We start from the raw sequence: 18,539 nt of genomic DNA, 5'->3' as shown, positions 1-18,539 counted from the left end.
TGACCAACAATCTTTACTGATGAATTTTATGAAAACTCTTAGGTCCTTAACAACCTCTCTGTAACAGCATCAAGCACTGTCACCACTACACTTGCTGGAAAAGTTTATACCTTTTGGCTACCATGACCCCATGATCTCTGGGTTTTCCTCTTGCTTCAATGCCACTATGGCTTTCTTTTCCTCTGCTCATTTCTTAAATAATGGTATGCCTTGTTTTTCTAGTCTCAACCTTCTTTCCTTCTCACTCTACCTCCATTCCCTGGGTGTTCTCATTAAGTTAGTGGCTTTAGTTATTCTCTTCATGCTGGTTACTCTAAAATTTGAATTTCCAGACCCTCTTCTGGGTCTCAAAGCTGTTTCTGAAATTACCTATTGATCTGCCCAAGTTGGATGTTTTACAGACACATCAAACTCATTCTATCCAAATTTGAACTCATAATCTTCAAGCTTTTCTTCCCATCATTGTTTGCTTACCTGATATATCCAATTCATTATGCCAGGAACTTGATTCTCATCTTTGACTCTTCACTCTTCTTCATTTCCTATACTTAGATAATTACTAAATCCTTTCAAAACTACCTTCTAAATATCTCTCAAATTCATCTATTTTTCTCCATCTTGGTGCCACTGATTGCTGCAATAGCCTTTTTTATAACTGGCCACCATTTGGTTTCCAGTCTTACCTCAATTCAATCTGTTTTCAAACCTCCTCCAGAGGGATTGTTCCAAAATGCCAACCTGATCCTGTGACTTCCCTGCTTAAAATCTTGCAGTGCTCCACTTTGCCCTCAAGATAAAGTTCAGAGTCTGCAAGACAGCTTGCAAATCTTCCATTATCTTGTAAATTTACCTCGCCTGCTTTATTTCTCATCAATGCCTCCCACTTCACCTTGCAAACTAAGTTGTGAATCAACTGAATTACTTGAATTTGCACAGATTTGCTACACCTGGTCATAATTTCTGGTTGTCATACTTGCTATTGCCTTTATGTTTCTTTAATCCTGTTTCCTATTACATTTCTGGTTTCAACTTAGATATGACTTCCTCATGACTTGAGCCCCCTTCAAGACTGATTTGGATATCCCTTCTAAGTGCTTCCATTGCACCTTGTATTTACTCCATTTTATCTATAATCATACTGTATTGTAATTTTTTTACTTGTAGTCTCCTCCACTAGACAATGAGTTCTTGAAGGGCAGGGGTTATTTTTTTCACTGGGCTCTCTCCAGTGCATTTGGTAAGAAGTAGAGGTTCAGTAAATAATTGTTGACAGAATAAATCCCAGTAGCATAGTGACACATGCTTTAGTATTTCTCCTTACTGGTTTCAAAGAGGCATAGATGGTTGGAAAAACAAGTACCCAGGCAGCTGACCTGCAGAAATAATGAGGAAATGCAGACAGCTCATTCATGATTTTAGAGAAGAGAATCTAGAAATATAATCATGGTAAATTTTTAATTCATTTTTATTCAAATATCATCCTTATTGTTGTGAGTTTCAAAGGCTTCCGACATTCCATGAAATTCATCTCAAAAACATTTGTTATAAACAGGATTATCCTATACAGAGGTTTAGCGGGGAGAGTAGGCAAAGAAAATCTCATTTTTGGAAACATGTCACATCAGAATCCTCTGCAAATATCATGCCAACAGGTAGTACTTTATTTTCTTGCCAGGTGATTAGGTTTCATTCAGCAGTGGCATTTTATTAGAAATGTACAATCACAGATAATTTCCAGGAGGGCATTTGATAGATTATTATATGGGAAAGGAATTTTCAAATACTCATCTCTGTGCTTTAAACTCTTAGATAAAATAGCAAGAGTGTAGTTGGTCTAATGGGACCACTTAAAATTCTGTGTTGCAAATAGTGTTGCTAAAGACAACTTTCAGGTCTCATAATTTTTGGTTGCACCCACTCACTATGTTAGCTTTAGTCATGTTGCAGGGACGGTTTTTGACAGATGAGTACTAGTGAGGTTTAGTGTACATTTTATTTAACCTTCTATCATGTAGGCCAATTAAAATGTTACATCTGATAAAGCACATATTCTTAGTTCTGCTTATGAATGAAATACATTAGCTTATATTCAGACATGCTTTTGCTTTATCCCCTTCAATTAATGACATTTCCCTATTTAGTGTCTTGGGCTGGTAAGCTCTCCTCCTTAAGGACCAGTGAGAAACCCCAAACCATGGATTTGATCCCATGAGAGACATGGTATTCACAGATCAGAACATAAAGGATATGCCCTGCCCATCTCCAAGTTTTGGCTTGCCTTTTTTTCCAGTAGTGGTCAAAAAAGTGAAAGTGAAACAGCTTGGACTTTTTTAAAGGTACTTTTTTCCGTATGAAAAACAAACAAACAAAAAAAGCAAATCAAAGCAGCCAGGTAAAGAGAGAAGTATTGCTATAACTGGAACCCTTTCTTATTAACTATGGTTTCCTTAGAACTTGAGAACAAAACAGAAAAAAATGGATCAATTTGGCTCATAGGGAACTTGATTGTCTTCATGATGACACTAGGATCATAAAAACAAGCAACATGATACAAAGCTTGTCTAATTCCAGCCTGACTGGAAGGCAAAAAATTATTTTTCCATACACCTTTCAATGATGTATTTGTTTTTTGTTTTAAAAAAATATAAAATTAGACAATGATAGCTAAATGTAAAAATATTGAAAGGACAATTATGAGAGTATTTAGGGGCATAGAAAAAGGTAGAGAGGAAGCTGAACATGATATGACTTCAGTATAGTACAGATTCTAATTATTGGAATTAAATTGTGCCATTTGTGAAATCATATCAGTCTAAGAACTACAAATTACATGGCCTAATTATTTGGTAGGTTTTGGACCTGGCCTTCAATTTTAACCCTAAGAAAGACTGAGAGATTATTAGAATTTAAGAACAAATCTATAGCTCTTGTATAATAACAGGGCTATAAATGAAAAGGGTGAAACTTAGGCAAACCAATTGATTTTCTTACAGTGTAGTTTAAATTAGAATCCCAAGTTCAACTAAACAAAAAAAAAATTTTTAAAGCGATATATAATTGCTGAAGCAAAATAAGTTACGTGATGGACATGGATATGCGCCTTTTAGATTCCCCTTCAAGGAAGGACCTGTCTCAGCTTCTGGGAGTGCTGTTTGCAGACAGACTTCAGGTATTGCTTCAGCTATTGAAAGCCCCCTGGTCCAAGGTTACAATTTTCCCAGGGTAGCCAATATCCAACATCTGATTGAGGCAGGGTATTCAGAGATTGCTATTTCTACACAGAATGCGGCAGCTCTTCTGGACATTTTAGCTCCAGGGTTCCCTTTGGGTTGTCTGAGGCTATCATTGGCCTGCTTCCCCTCCATTCAATCCTACTTCTTTCCCCTCCGTTGCATAAGTGTTAAACACATGGAATGCTCTAATATACCTCCTGCATACTATCCTGCACATCTTGCATATTGCAGGTTTGCTTCCTGAAGAACCAAACCCACAATAGGTTATGAATCAATTCATATAACTTCCCTGTTTAAACTCACTTTTAAGGCTGACCAAAAACAAAAGAATAAGAGTATATTTAATGTATACCAATAACTAATTTTAAGCCTGACTCATTTGAATGTCACTGTTTCCAAGGATTTCTACTGATTTTGTTTTTAGTGTACAAATGTGCATGTACAATTTTTATAAAAATTGGATCAGATTTTATACACACATACACACACACAGAGCCACTTATTTATTTGTTTTTTACTAGCTCATGGTCTTTCTTCCAAGTCAGTTCATAGACAGTTTTAGCATTCTTTTATTTTTTTGACAAAACTATTTAATTTGAAAAATTTCAACCCTTCGGAAAAGTTGTGGGAACACTGTTTCATCAATTATAAATAGTTTGACACATTTTCTCTCTCTCTCTCTGTACATATTTTTTTAACTGAGCTATATGAAAGTTAGTTGTAAACCTCCAGACAGTTTACCCCTAAATACTTCAGCATGTATTTTCTACTTAATAACAATGAAGCACAATATTATTACATACTCCCAAATTTAATATCATTACCTTAGTATTTTCTAATATATACTCCATGTTAAAATTTTTATAATTGTCTCAAAATGTCTTTTTTTTTGATTGAGGGTATAGTCAGAAATTATACAGTGAATATAGTTTTCATGTCTCTTTAGTCTCTTTTAATCAGGTCCTCTGTCTTTTAAAAATTTTTTTATGACATTATTATTTTTTAAGATTCCAGGCCAGTTCTTCTATGGAATGACTTTAAATACGGTTTATGATAATTTCTTCATAATTAGTTAATCATACATAGATGACGCTGTGTCTTTCTCAGTATATTATATCAGGAGCCACATTATGTCAATTTGTTCATTGATGAAGCTAGCATCTACCAGATTTCTCCATTGTATAGGCACTTTTACAAGAAGAAAGTTTGTTAACTTTTTTTTATTAGAAGATGTAGGTTTAGAGATAAATCATGCATAAAGCACAAAGTTTCCATATACTACCCTATTATTAACACCTGCATGAGTATGGTATATTTGTTATAATTGATGAAAGGACATTTTTATACTTGTGCTGTTAATTATAGTCCATGGTTCACATTGAACTTCACTGTTTGTGTTGTACAGCCCTAGGTTTTCTTTATTTTAATTTTTATTGTATTAATATATACACAAACTAAAATTTCCTCCTTTAACCACATATATAAAATATAATTATAAAATTAATTAAGTGCTGATAATTACATTAACACTTGTTATGCTTACATCAGCACCATCCATTACCAAAACTTTTCCATCAACCCAAATAGAAACTTTGTACAATTTAAGCATTAATGTCATGTTTCCTACCCCTACCCCAGCCCCTGGTGCTTATATTCTAGTCTCTGACCCTATGAGTTTGCTTCTGCCAACTATTTCATACCATTGAGATCACAAAATATTTGTCCTTTTGTGTCTGGCTTATTTCATTCAACATGGTGTCTTCAGGTTGTTGTATGTATCCAAACTTCATTCTTTTTTGTGGCTGAATAATATTCCATTTCATGTATGTACCACATTTTCCATTCAGAGTTTGGAGGACACTTGGGTTGCCTCATCTTTTAACAGTTGTGAATAATGCTTTACGAACATTGGTGTGCAAATATCTGTTAATTAACTTTGATATATATCTAGAAGTGGGATTGCAGGGTCATATAATAATACCACACTTAACTTTCTGAGAAACTGCCAAACTATCTTCCACAGTAGCTGTACCATTTTACATTCCCAACAACAATCAATGAATATTTCTACTTCTCCATATTCTTCCCACACTTATAATTTTCCATTGTTTTAAAATAGTAGCTATTCCAGAGTGTGTGAAATGGTGTCTCATTATGGTTTGGATTTGCATTTTGCTAACAGCTAATGATGTTAAGCATCTTTTCATGTGCTTTTGGCCATTTGTATATCTTCTTTGGAGAAATGTCTTTTCAAGTCTTTTGCCAATTTTCAAATTGAATTCTCTTTTTTTAATTGTTGAATTGTAGGATTTCTTTATATATTCTGTATATTAAACCCTTACCCGATGTGTGGTTTCCAAATGTTTACTCCTATTGTGTGAGTTTTCTTTTTAGTTTCATGATAAAGTCCTTTGATGTGTAAAAGTTTTTAATTTTGATGAGATCCCATTTATCTATTTTTTCTTTCATTGCTTGTGCTCTGGGTGAAAATCTAAGAAATCATTACCTAACACAATGTCCTGAATATGCTTCCCTGTATTTTCTTCTAGGAGTATTATAATTTTGTTTCTTATACTTAGGTCTTTGTGCTAGTTTGGATATATTATGTCCTCCAGAAAAAGCCATGTTCTTTAATGCAGTCTTGTGGGGGCAGACGTATTAGTGTTGATTAGGTTGGAATCTTTGGATTAGGTTGTTTCCATGGAGACATGACCCACCCAACTGTGGGTAATACCTTTGATTAGATTATTTCCCTGGAGATTTGGCCCTGTCCATTCAGACTGGGTCTTGATTTAATTACTGGAGTATTTTATAAAGAGCCACACAGGCTCAGACACTTGCTGCAGCAGCTTATAGAGGCATTTTGAAGATGGCCGTTGAAAGCTGATGCCAACATTTTGGAGAACACCTTTGAAATGCAACCTGGGAGCAAGCAGATGCCAGCCATGTGCATTCCTGGCTAACAGAGATTTTAGGGATGCCAATGGCCTTTCTCCGGTGAAGGTACCCTATTATTGATGCCTTACCTTGGAAACTTTATGGCCTTAAGACTGTGTCTTTGTAACCAAATAACCCCCCTTTATAAGAGCCAATCCATTTCCAGTGTTTTGCAAAACAGCAGCATTAGCATTAAAGATTAGTCTTTAATCCATTTTGAGTTGATTTTTGTATATGGTGCGAGGTAGGGTTTCATCTTCATTATTGTGTATATGGACAGCCAGTTAACCCAGCACCATTTGTTGTTCTCAACTGAGTGGACTTGGTACTCCTGTCAAAAATCACTTGGTCATAAATGTGAGGGTTGATTTCTAAGCTCTCAATTCAATTGCATTGTTCTATATGTCTGTCCTTGGGCCAGTACGACACTGTTTTAATTATTGTGGCTTTATAATAAGTAGAAGTCCTCCAACTTTGTTCTTTTTTAAGAAGGCTTTGACTATTTGGGCTCCTTTCCCTTCCATATAATAATGGATGATTGGGTTTTCCATTTCTGCAAAGAAGGCTGTATGAATTCTGATGTGGGTTTCACTGACTCTGTAAATCGCTTTGGGTAGAATTCACATCCTAACAATATTTTGTGTTCTAATCCATGAACACAGAATGTCCTTCCATTTATTTAGGTCTTTGATTTCTTTTAGCAATGTCTTATAGTTTTCTGTATACAAGTCCATTGCATCCTTTGTTTGATTAATTCCTAGATAATAGATTCTTTTAGTTACTGTTGTAAATAGATTTTTTTTTCTTGATTTCTTCTTCACATTCTCTATCCTGGAGAATGACCCATGTGCAGTAGAGAAGAGTGTATTCTACTGCTGCTAGGTCTACTTGATTTAGAACATCATTAAGTCTTCTATTCTCTTATTGATCTTCTGTTTAGATGTTCTATCCAATTTTAAAAGTGGTATATTGAAATCTCATACTGTTAATGTAGAACTGTCTATTTCTCCCTTCAAATTTGTCAGTATTTGCTTCATATATTTTGGGGCTCTTTTGTTGGATGCATGTATATTTATAATTGTTATATCTTGTTGGATTGACCTCTTTATCTGTATATAACGATTTTCTTTGTCACTTGTACCACTTTTTGACTTAAAGTTTATTTTATCTGCTATTAGTATAGCTACCCCAGCTCTCTGTTGGTTACTACTTGCATCATATATTTTTTCCATCCTTTCACTTTCAACCTGTTTATGTCTTTAAATTTAAGTTGAGACTTTTTTAAACAGCATATAATTGGTAATACTTTTTAGGCATTTTGCCAATCTCTCTTTTCACTGGAGAGTTTACCCAATTTACAAATAAAGTAACTACTGATAATGCAGTACTTTCTTTTGGTATTTTGCTACTTTGTCTTTGTATGTCTTTTGACCCTCACTTCTTCCATTAATGCCTACTTCCATATTTATTTTTTGAGTCCTGCCTCATTTCTTTCTGAATATATTTTTTATGTATTTTCTTTGTTAGTACCATGGGGTTAAAATTTAAAATACTAAATCTATGACAATCATGTTCAATTTGATACCAGCTAATCTTCAGTAGTATATACATATAATGTTCTTATACCCCTTTGTCTTTTATTTTTTATTTTTGTATTCGTTCAAGTTTCTCTGTACATTGCATGTCCAAAATAATAGAGTTTGATTTACTTTTATGAATTTGCATTTAGCACCTGTAAGAAGAATTGGAGTTAAAAGTGAAAAAATGCAATACAGTAGTTCTTGAATTGTTTATTTCTTTATACCACTTTGATTCATTGTTTAGTGTCCTTTCCATTCAGTACTTTGATTCATATTTCAATGTATTTTCCTTTCAATCTGAAGAACTCCCTTTAGTATTGCCTTTAGGGAAGGTCTAGTGGTAATGAACTCCTTCAGCTTTTGTTTATCTGGGACTGTCTTAACCTTGCCTTTACCTTTATTATTTTTTTAATTCAATTTTAGTGAGATTGTTCACATACCATACAATCATATAAAGTGCACAATCAGTTGTCCATGGTACCATCATACAGCTGTATATCCATTAGTCCAGAAAGGAAATAAAAACAAAAAAGAAAATGCAAATCCTCCCATACCCCTAGCCAACCCCCCTCCATTATTGACTTATGGTATTGGTAAAGTACATTTGTTACTGTTGATGAAAGAATGTTAAAATACTGCTAACTATAGTACATAGTTTGCAATAGGTATATTTTTTTCCCTGTATACCCCTGTGGTGGTTTGTATATTTAAGTCCCTCAGAAAAAGCCATATTATTTAATGCATTCTTGTGGGGGCAGATGTATTAGTGTGGATTGTGTTGGAACCTATTGATTCAGTGTCCATGGAGATGTGACCCACTCAACTGTAGGTGATAACTCTGGATAATTTCCATGGATGTGTGGTCCTGCCCATTCAGCATGGGCCTTGTTTAGTTTACTGGAGCACTATATAAGCTCAGACAGAAGGAGCTCAGAGCAAGCTGGAGCTGAGACAGGCATTTTGAAGATGGCCATTGGAAGCTGATGCATTTTGGGGAATGCCATTTTGGAACACAATGTGGGGGCAAGCAGACACCAGCCATGTGCCTTCCCAGCTAACAGAGGTTTTCCAGATGCCAATGGCCATCCTCCAGTAAGATTTCTAACATTTGTACAGTTAATCACAGACATTGTCCACCACAAGATTCACTGTTTTATACATTCCTGTATTTTAACCCCCAATTTTCCTTCTGGTGACATACATGACTCTAAGCTTCCCCCTTCCCCACATTCACATACCTCTCAGCACTGTTAGTTATTTTCACAATAATGTGCTACCATCACCTCTGTCCATTTCCAAGCACTTAAGTTCAACCTAGTTAAACATTCTGTTCATAATAAGCAACTGTTCTCCATTCTTTAGCCTCGTTCTATATCCTGATAGCATATTTCATGTTTATGAGTTTACATGTTATAATTAGTTCATGTCAGTGAGACCATGGAATATTTGACCTCTTGTGTCTGACCTATTTCATTCAATATAGTGCCCTCCAGGTTTCTTCATCAACCTGTTTTTTGTTTGTTTTTTTTTAAGATGGTTTTGTTCACCCACCATACATTCTGTCCTAAGTAAACAATTGATGGTTCCCTGCATAATCCCATATTTATGCATTCATCACCATCACCACTATCTATATAAGAACATCTCCATTTCTTCTACAAAGAAGGAAGAAGAATCAAAGAAGGTAGAGAGACAAAAAAAAAAAGAAAAAGAAAGAAAAAATGACAGATAAAAAGCAACAAAAGAAAAGATAGAATTAAACTAAAGTACAATAAGAGTCAGACAACATCACCAATGCCAAGAGTCCCAAACTCCTCCCTTATATCTCCCTCTTATAGACATTTAGCTTTGGTATATTGCCTTTGTTACATTAAAGAAAGCACAATGCAATGTTTCTGTTAACTATAGTCTCTAGTTTTCATTGATTGCATTTTTTTCCCTGAATACCACTCCATTTTTAACAGCTTGCAAGTTTAACATTCATTTGTTCTCCCTCGTGTAAAAATATATTTGTACATTTTATCACAGTTGTTGAGCACTCTAGGTTTCACTGAGTTATACAGCCCCAGTCTTTATCTTTCTTCTTTCCTTCTGGTGTCCCACATGATCCTAACCTTCCTCCTTCAACCATACTCACAGTCATCTTTGTTCAGTGTACTTACATTGCTGTGCTACCATCACCCAAAATTGTGTTCCAAACTTTTCACTCCTGTCTTTTTCTATCTGTCTGTAGTGCTCCCTTTAGTATTTCCTGTAGAGCAGGTATCCTGTTCACAAACTCTCTCATTGTCTGTTTGTCAGAGAATATTTTAAACTCTCTCTCATATTTGAAGGACAGTTTTTCCAGATATAGGATTCTTGGTTGGCAGTTTTTCTCTTTCAATATTTTAAATGTATCACACTATTTCCTTCTTGCTTCCATGGTTTCTATTGAGAAATCCACACACAGTCTTATCAAACTTCCTTTGTATGTGATGGATCGCTTTTCTCTTGCTGTTTTCAGGATTCTCTCTTTGTCTTTGATGTTTGATAATCTGATTATTAAGTGTCTTGGCTTAGGTCTATCATATCTATTCTGTTTGGGATACACTGTGCTTTTTAGATCTCTAATTTCATCCGTAATTTCCCATTTCATAAGAGATGGGAAATTTTCATTGATTATTTCCTTTATTATTTTTTCGTACCTTTTCACTTATCTTCTCCTTTTGGGACACCCATGGCATGTGCATTCATGTGCTTCATATTGTCACTCAATTCCCTGAGATGTTGCTCATATTTTTCCATTCTTTTTCCTATCTGTTCTTTTGTGTGTAGGATTTCGGGTGTCTTGTTCTCCAGTTCCTGAATGTTTTCTTCTCCCTCTTGAACTCTGCTGTTGTATGTTTCCATTGTGTTTTTCATCTCTTGTTGTTGTGCCTTTCATTTCCATAGATTCTGCCAGTTGTTTTTACAAACTTTCAATTTCTACCTTATGTTCTCCCAGTGATTTCTTCCTATCCTTCATTTCTTTTGCCATATCTTCCCTGAACTCACTGATTTGGTTATTGATTTAATTTAGCATATTTCTTTGAAAATCTTTAATTAATTGTTTCATTAAAATGAAAAAAACATCTCAACTGTATCTTAATTGAGGTAAGATTGTTCCTTTGACTGGGCCATATCTTCATTTTTCCTAATGTAATTTGTGGTTTTCTCTTGTCTAGGAATCTGGTTTCCTTAGTTACCCCAACCAGATTTTCCCAGACCAGACTGCGTTCAGGTCTCAGAGAGGTGCTATATTCAGAGCCAAGTTCCCCTGAGGGTGTGTCTTAGAAGATTGACAGACTTTCCTGTGAGGCTTATAGCTTCTGTGCTTTTCCTAACCTTCTCAGCAGGTGGTGCCTGTCAGCCTGTTGCTTCTGACTGATGTAAATAGGTGTGGACCCTTTAATTCTTAGTTTAGGTTGTTTTCATTTTGACTGTTTTCCCCCAGGCCCTGGGGTCTGAGTTCTGAGGAGAGGACAGGCCCTTGAGCTGAGTCTCACCTCCTTCCTCTTAGAGATGGTACACCCCCTAGGGAGTTATCATCCACATTTGAATTACTTCTTTGTCTCTCTGATTCTGTTAATTCCACCCCTATCTGGGTCAGAGCACTGTGAGCTGAAAATGGCTGAAGCTCTCTCCACTGAGCCACTCAAGTTGAGAGAGAGAAAAAGGGAAAGAAAGCCCCCCACAGAGCCAATCCACAGCCCCCCAGTTTCACCCACCAGTCAGATAGAACACCTGGTCTTCTGGGTTCCCTTTCCTGGGCACAGGTGTTTTCTGGCTCTCTAAGGTCAGTCTCTAAAAGCCTCTGTATTTTTCCTTCTTCTTTTTTTTTTAATCTTTTTTCCCCATCAGCCCCACCTTCTCTCCACTGGGAGTGATCTCAAGGTACTTTCCTGCTTGTTAGGGGTTTGTCTATGTTTCTAGCTTGTATTTAGCAGTCCACATTTGTTAATTAAAACTCCAGTTGAAGCTAGGCTGAGCTATATTCACTTGTTCTAAGAATGCTGCTCTCTCCCAAAGTGAGGTCCTGCAGCTCAGCCTGCCATGGGGGAGGGGGCTCCTGGTGTGGGTCTGCAGTTTTTACTTACAGATTTTATTCTCTGTTCTCAGCCATTCCACACAATCCAGGTTGGTGTATGATGTGTGGACAGTCATGGTTGTCTCCCAGCAGTTGTTACAGATTATTTACTGTTTGTTCCTCATTGTTTATTAGTCACTCCAGAGGACTAAACTAAATTCCACACCTCTCTATGTCACCATCTTAGCTCCTCCTCCTTAACCATGTTTTAAAACTTTGGCTTCATGAGTCTGGGATTGGTTCTTCAGATGCTGTGAATGAGAGACCCTGTCAAACACCCCATCACAACACCTTGCCTTCATTTTTGAAAGAACATCTTGCAGGATATAAAATTCTTGGTTGGCAATTGTTTTCTTTCAACACCTTATATGTCTCATACCACTGCTTTCTTGCCTTCGTGGCTTCTGATTAGAAATCAGCACTCAATCTTTTTGAGATTCCCTTGTTCATAACTCATTGCTTTCCTCTTGCAGCTTTCAGAGCTCTCTTCTTGTCTTTACCATAGGACAGTCTGGCTACTATGGGTCTAGACATGGTTCTCTTTGAGTTTATCCTGTTTCTGGTTCATTGAGTTTCTTGAATGTGCATATGCATGTCTTTTGTTAAATTTGGGAAGTTTTCTGCCATTATTTCTTTGAATATTCTTTCTGCCCCTTTCTCTTTTTCTTCTCCCTCTGGGACTACCATAATGCCTATATTGGAATGCTTGATGGTGTCCCAGAGTTCTCTTAAGCTCTGCTAATTCTTTTTTTATTCTTTTTTCTTTCTGTTCCTCAGTCTGAATAAGTTCAACTTCCTTGTCTTTGAGATCACTATTTCATTCTTCTGCCACCTCCAGTCTGCTTTGGAAACCATCTAGGGAATTTTTCATTGTCACTTATTGTGTGCTTCAACTCAAGTATTTCTATTTTGTTCCTTTTGAGAATCTCAAAGAAATTTCCATATTGTTCATTCATTGTTTACCTCACATTATTTGCTTGTTTCTCTGTGTTTTCCATTACCTCCTTGAGAATGTTGAGGATCATTTTTTTTAAAGTCTCTTTCTGATAAATCAAAAGTCTGGTTCTGAATTTTTACCTTGTTCCTTTGGATGGGCCATCATTTCCTGTTTCTTTGTCTTGTAATCTTTTGTTACATGCTGTATATTTTAGTATTTTAAGATGTTATCTCTGGGATTTTGTCCCTGAGCTGTCTGTTCCTTAAGCTTTTATCCAGCTAGTGATGTGGTATAGCTTTTCTTGAATGCCAGGATCAAATCAAATCAAGCAAAACAAAACAAAGTCACCTTTCACTATCTTTGCAAATTTGTTCTGCTTTGGTTAGTGGGCTCCTTCAGAGCTTTGCTCTCTCATCAAGATTAGCCTGAGGCTATGCCAAGCACAAGGTCCTCTCTGTCTTATCTGAGCCCATATAGCACTGCAGAGCCTTCTTTTCCTGGGCTTGTGCTTGCCAGAGGCCTTAGAAATTCTCTGTTTATAGTTTACAGGAGTTACTCTACTCTTCTTTGAAATAGACTTTCATCTCCTCCTAGGTGCTCTCTTGTGTGACTTAATGAAGTTAGTCCTTTGTCTCAGGCTCCTTCCAATTGTCTCCCATGGTGTCCCAACTGTCTGCAAGCCACTTCTTTGTCCTCAAGACAATCTGAGAGGGCAAGCCTGATTAGCTCAGTCACTCAGACTTCCACCTGATAGATTGGTGCTAACACACATTTACCCTGGTATGCACACAGGAGCCATTCTGCTCCTGAAACAGGTCCAGAGACCCACAATGAGTGTGCAAGCTGGCTCCACCCTGCATTGTGGAGGGAGTGGCAGAGGGGCCAGCAAGGGCACCAGGGGTGCCTCCTGTGGCTTTTGAAGATTCATTTTCTTGATTCAGCTCTTACCTAGGAATGCAGCCCTTTAACTGTTTTCCTTAGTTTTGTGGAAGGTTATTGTCTTTAAGATTCCTCTGCCAGAGGTGGGTTAGAACAATGGCTGCCTTCAGCACTGGCCCTCAGAAATATGAACTTTATGATATAAAGGAGTGATCAGCAACCAGACCTCCCCTCTTTGCCTCCCCCCGACTGAGTTTAGAAGAGTAGGTCTTTGTTATATCTCATCCTTTAACTGGCAAACTAAGCCCAGAGCCCAAGCAAAGCAATATATCAGGCTCTCCCTCTTGCACCTCCCTGGATACTGCACAATGTTCCACTGGATTCCAGAGTTTCAGAGTGGTTGATTCAGACAGTTCTTGCCAGTTCAATAGTTGTTTTGGTGGAGGGACTGATTCCTGGATCTTCCTACTCTGCCATCTTCACACAATCCTTCAGCAGCAAATGAGGAAGCAAATTTTCATAAAGATTTCTATGGGTTAAAACTCCTTTTTTTTCCTCATCTAAGCTATTTCTTTATCTCTTGCATATCAGCTTATTTCCCCAAACCATACTTACCCACATCCCTTGACAAATGATGGGAAGATTATCAAAAGATCTCAGGAAAGTCAACTTGTAAATGTGTCATTCAATGTCTACTTGGAAATGTTTGTCCTTAGAAGTATCATCCAGTAATCTTACCTTTTTATTGTGAACTTTTGTCATTTTATGACAGGCATTATATACCCAAACATACTTGGAAAACCTCCCTCATAGATCTGAGCACTCCTTATTTCTTGTCACCTAAGATATTGCTTGAATCTGTATGTGTCTTCCCCAATGTCCAGTAATACTAAAGTAGATCAGATGGATATCAAAATTACACAAATCCTCTGTACCAAATGGGGAAAGAGGGAATGTAAACCTTAAGATATAAGACATAATGTAATGCAGATTATCACCACATAGCCCTCACCAAAGTTATTGAAAACGAAGGATGTTGGAGATCATATTGATGAGGGAAAAGAAAAGATAGGGAGCACAAATGAAAGCAAATTAAATGCAAAATTCTATGACTCTTTCCTTTTATCACTGTTTCATCCAGAACAAGTTACTAATCTCTCTAATCTCATTTTCCTTCCAATTCTCATTGAACTGGGGATAATAGCACCTATATTGCATAATTGTTATAAGGATTAGTAATATTAGATACTCAATTTTAGACTCCAGTTTATATTAAACAAATTATATCAATTATTATAGCTCTTACTAATGGACCCTTTTATGATGTTTTATAGTGTATAGACAACTTTCACATCAGGCATTATATCATTTGATTCTTGCAAAATAATATTTTATAGATTAGAAGTGGAGGCTCAGCAAGATTAGTAAAGCAACATCTTGTCCAAGTCACATGTTGATTAAACATCAAAGTTGGGACCCAAACCCCAGTCTTTTGATTTTTAACCAGTGTCCTTTTCATAACATCATGTTAAAGTAAGAGTGAAGTAATAGTTCAACTTCCTGTAGGAAGAAAACATTTATTTTTAATATCTTAAAAGTAGCTGAATAAATAGGGACTACATGGTTTATGCAATGCTAATATTAATTAAAGAAAAAGTCCAAATGTCCAAGTTAAAGAAAACAAATTATTAAATAGAATTGCAAGACACAATATTTCTTACAAACAATTATCTCAACATTTCCTCATAGAAGACATCATCCCAAAATATGTTTCTGAAGACCAAATTACAGTTCCTTTATTGTCTTTTTTGAGAGCTACAGCAAGAAGGGATTTAGAATATTAGATGTTCTCTAATTATTGGGCAGTACTTTATGCTTAATATAGAATAAACTGTTCTTTCTAGTTGTCTTTGTGGGCACTTGTTTATACTCAGATCAATTATTTAATTAATTATGCAAATGATCAATTATACAGATATTTTAATGCATAAACTATGTGCTTTCCTGTACTTATATAAAATGACTCCTGCCTACATGATCTTTTAATCTACTGAGACATAGGTAAATACACTAATCTAAATCCAATAAATATTTATTTTTCCCTTACTACACCTAGTGCAATGCCAGGCACTGTAGATTAACAAGGACAACAAAAGACACAGTTATTGACCTCAAAGAGTTTACAGTTCATTAGAAGAAAAAAGGTGTGGATAGACAATCAAAATACATCACATAGTGTACACAAAAGTAGTTCAACAAAAGCTAGTTTGTGATATGGGCCACAAAAAGAGTCAAAACACATCATTTGTGTTCATTCATAACAGAATGAATTAGCTCTTAGTTCTTTTTTGCAAAAAGCTGAGGGGAGTCAGTGATAGTTATGCACTTTCAGAACAGCTTTCTAGCTCTCTGGATCAACCACTGGGCTGAAATTTGGCCTTTTGTGTGCCTCTCTGCCTGTAATCATGACTGTTTCTTGGAGTTGGTTTCCTGTAGAGTCAGCAGAAATGACTTTTATTTTAATCCAAGGCCATCTTGTTCTTAGTCCAGGGACTTTCTCTTTGATATGACTCTTGAAGTAATTTTGTCAAAATTATATGCTGTTGGCATAATAGGGTAACCTGAATTTTTTGACACCAATGTTTTGGTCTCCATTGGGTTGCTATTCTCATAGAATAAAGATAGATTGGGGTGACAGTACTCAAAACAAATTAGTCTGATATACAGAGGTCATCAAGATGTTGCTGAGGCCTGGTGGTCCCTTCAGTATGTTTTTTTTTTTTTCTTCTGATCTTCTGCTTTGTTAACTAATCAGAATTATAGAATTCCTATCTCGCAGCTCTTTACGGTGTATAAAACAATTTCATGCTTAAACTCATCTAATACAACAACCCTGTGAAACAAGATGGCCAGCTATTATGAGGGAAGCTAAGAGACAAGTTTATTCAGTTTGTAAAACATTATGAATAAATTAAAGGCTGAGCTAAGATTAAAACCCAGTTACTCAGGCTCCAAAACTTTTCTCTTTTCACTCCAGCATACCAGCTTCATTCTGCACTATCAGATATTATGGTGTCTTGTTCCTTGCTCTCCTTTTCTTCTACTCTCCACAATCTCCTTACCCACTCTCTTTCTGCCTTCTTTTCCTACCCCTATTCATTATACACTCCTCATCCTTTGTTTTGTCTTCCCTTTCTGTTTGTTCTTTTCTATCCCTCTCCTTCCCTCTTAATTGTTCTGCTTGAAATTTATAACCAGACTGACATTTTCTAGCTGGGGCAAGAGTTGATCTATTTCAAAGGACACTTTCCTGATCAAACTGCCCCACTTTAGTGGGTTGAAACAGGACTATCAATTTCAAGGAAGTAGATAGGAGAGATAATATTTATTGTGAAATCATAAACCTATGTAGGATCTCTGGGTTGGAATGGAACATCAATCACTTCTGGTTCTTCCACTGAGCTGTTGATCTTCCTTAAGCCTGATATTCAAGCCAATGAGGAGCAGAGAGGCGGCAGCCAAGGCAGAGAGAGAAACCCCTTCCATGAAAAGAGCAAGAGAAAAGTAATATGAGCTTTTATATACTGACAGTTCTTGCAAACAACATCCAGTTCCCAGTATTGCTTTGTGCATTCTACTGTTCCTTTCTGGTAGAGTCTGATCAAAACAAGGCCAACTAGGAATATGTGTATAAAGCATAACAAGAATAACCAGCCACATATGTGACATATATGACCCAAAAATTACTTTATTGCTTGTGCTATGCATTAAGTCCAAGAATAACTAGGAGGTAGCAGTTTGAAAAAGCCATCCTAAGATCTATATTTCCATTCCTCTTTTCTAAGCAAGAGACAATAAACCCTTCCTATCCCCTATCTATATTGTTTCTGCTTCTTTAAAATAAAGCACTTGTGAGAATTGTAAACTATTTGTGAAACAACTGGAGCATAAATTACTTGGATAATGTGTAAAGCATTTAGTCCCCATCTCTCCAGATTTCCAGAATTGTCCCTTTTGGAGTTTGCTGCTCATCCCCCATCTGTGCATTGGTCCCCAGAGACCAATGCAGAGCCAAAACCTATAAAGTCTTTGGGAATCTTTGGGCTTCTAAACATTAAAGACACTGGATCCAGAGTCAGAAAAATTCTGGATTCTGGGTCCAAGATCTGCTTTTAGTACTCTATGACCTTTGGAAAGATCACTTGATTTCTCTGAATTTCTTTACCTGCAAAATAAAGAGGACCTGGGCAGAATCCTATTCTAAGATATTGTAGCAATAGTCTGTGTTTTCAAAGCCCAGAAATGCCAGAGGAAATGCAGCAGGCCACTTGGGTAGATTGAAATCACTTTCCTGTTTATCTTTCATTGACTTTTACAATAACATTATGATAGAACAGATGTTTTTGATGTTTAATGAATGATAGATATAAATTGCCATGATGATATTGCTTTACTATTTCATCCCTGTTTCATTAACAGTCATTAAAAATGCCGTGTGACTTGTGTTTTTCATGTCCTGGGATGTAATCATCCACAAGCTATATTCTTTCCCCACCAAAGAATTCCCAAGCCTACTACTTGTATCATTGAAGGTGTGCAATTCATTTCCAGATTGTCACTTTAAGAGATCACAAGGTCATTGGCTATCATCAAAAACATGGATGAGGAAAACAACATGTTGGAATAGAGCAAGAAAAAGAGAAGCCAATTCCCACTGCTCCCTGAAGTTTAAATAGTTCCCCTGTGATTTCAAGTTCAGTTCTGTTCTGCTTTTAATTTAAAACCATTCTCTACCAGGCAACTGATTTTTGCTAGTCTCTTGGGTGATTTTCTAAGACAGATTTCACTGTAGTCTACCCTTGTGTATG

This window comes from Choloepus didactylus, chromosome 2, assembly GCF_015220235.1.
Source record: "Choloepus didactylus isolate mChoDid1 chromosome 2, mChoDid1.pri, whole genome shotgun sequence".
Taxonomy (NCBI): domain Eukaryota; kingdom Metazoa; phylum Chordata; class Mammalia; order Pilosa; family Megalonychidae; genus Choloepus; species Choloepus didactylus.
This window is presented reverse-complemented; position numbering follows the sequence as displayed.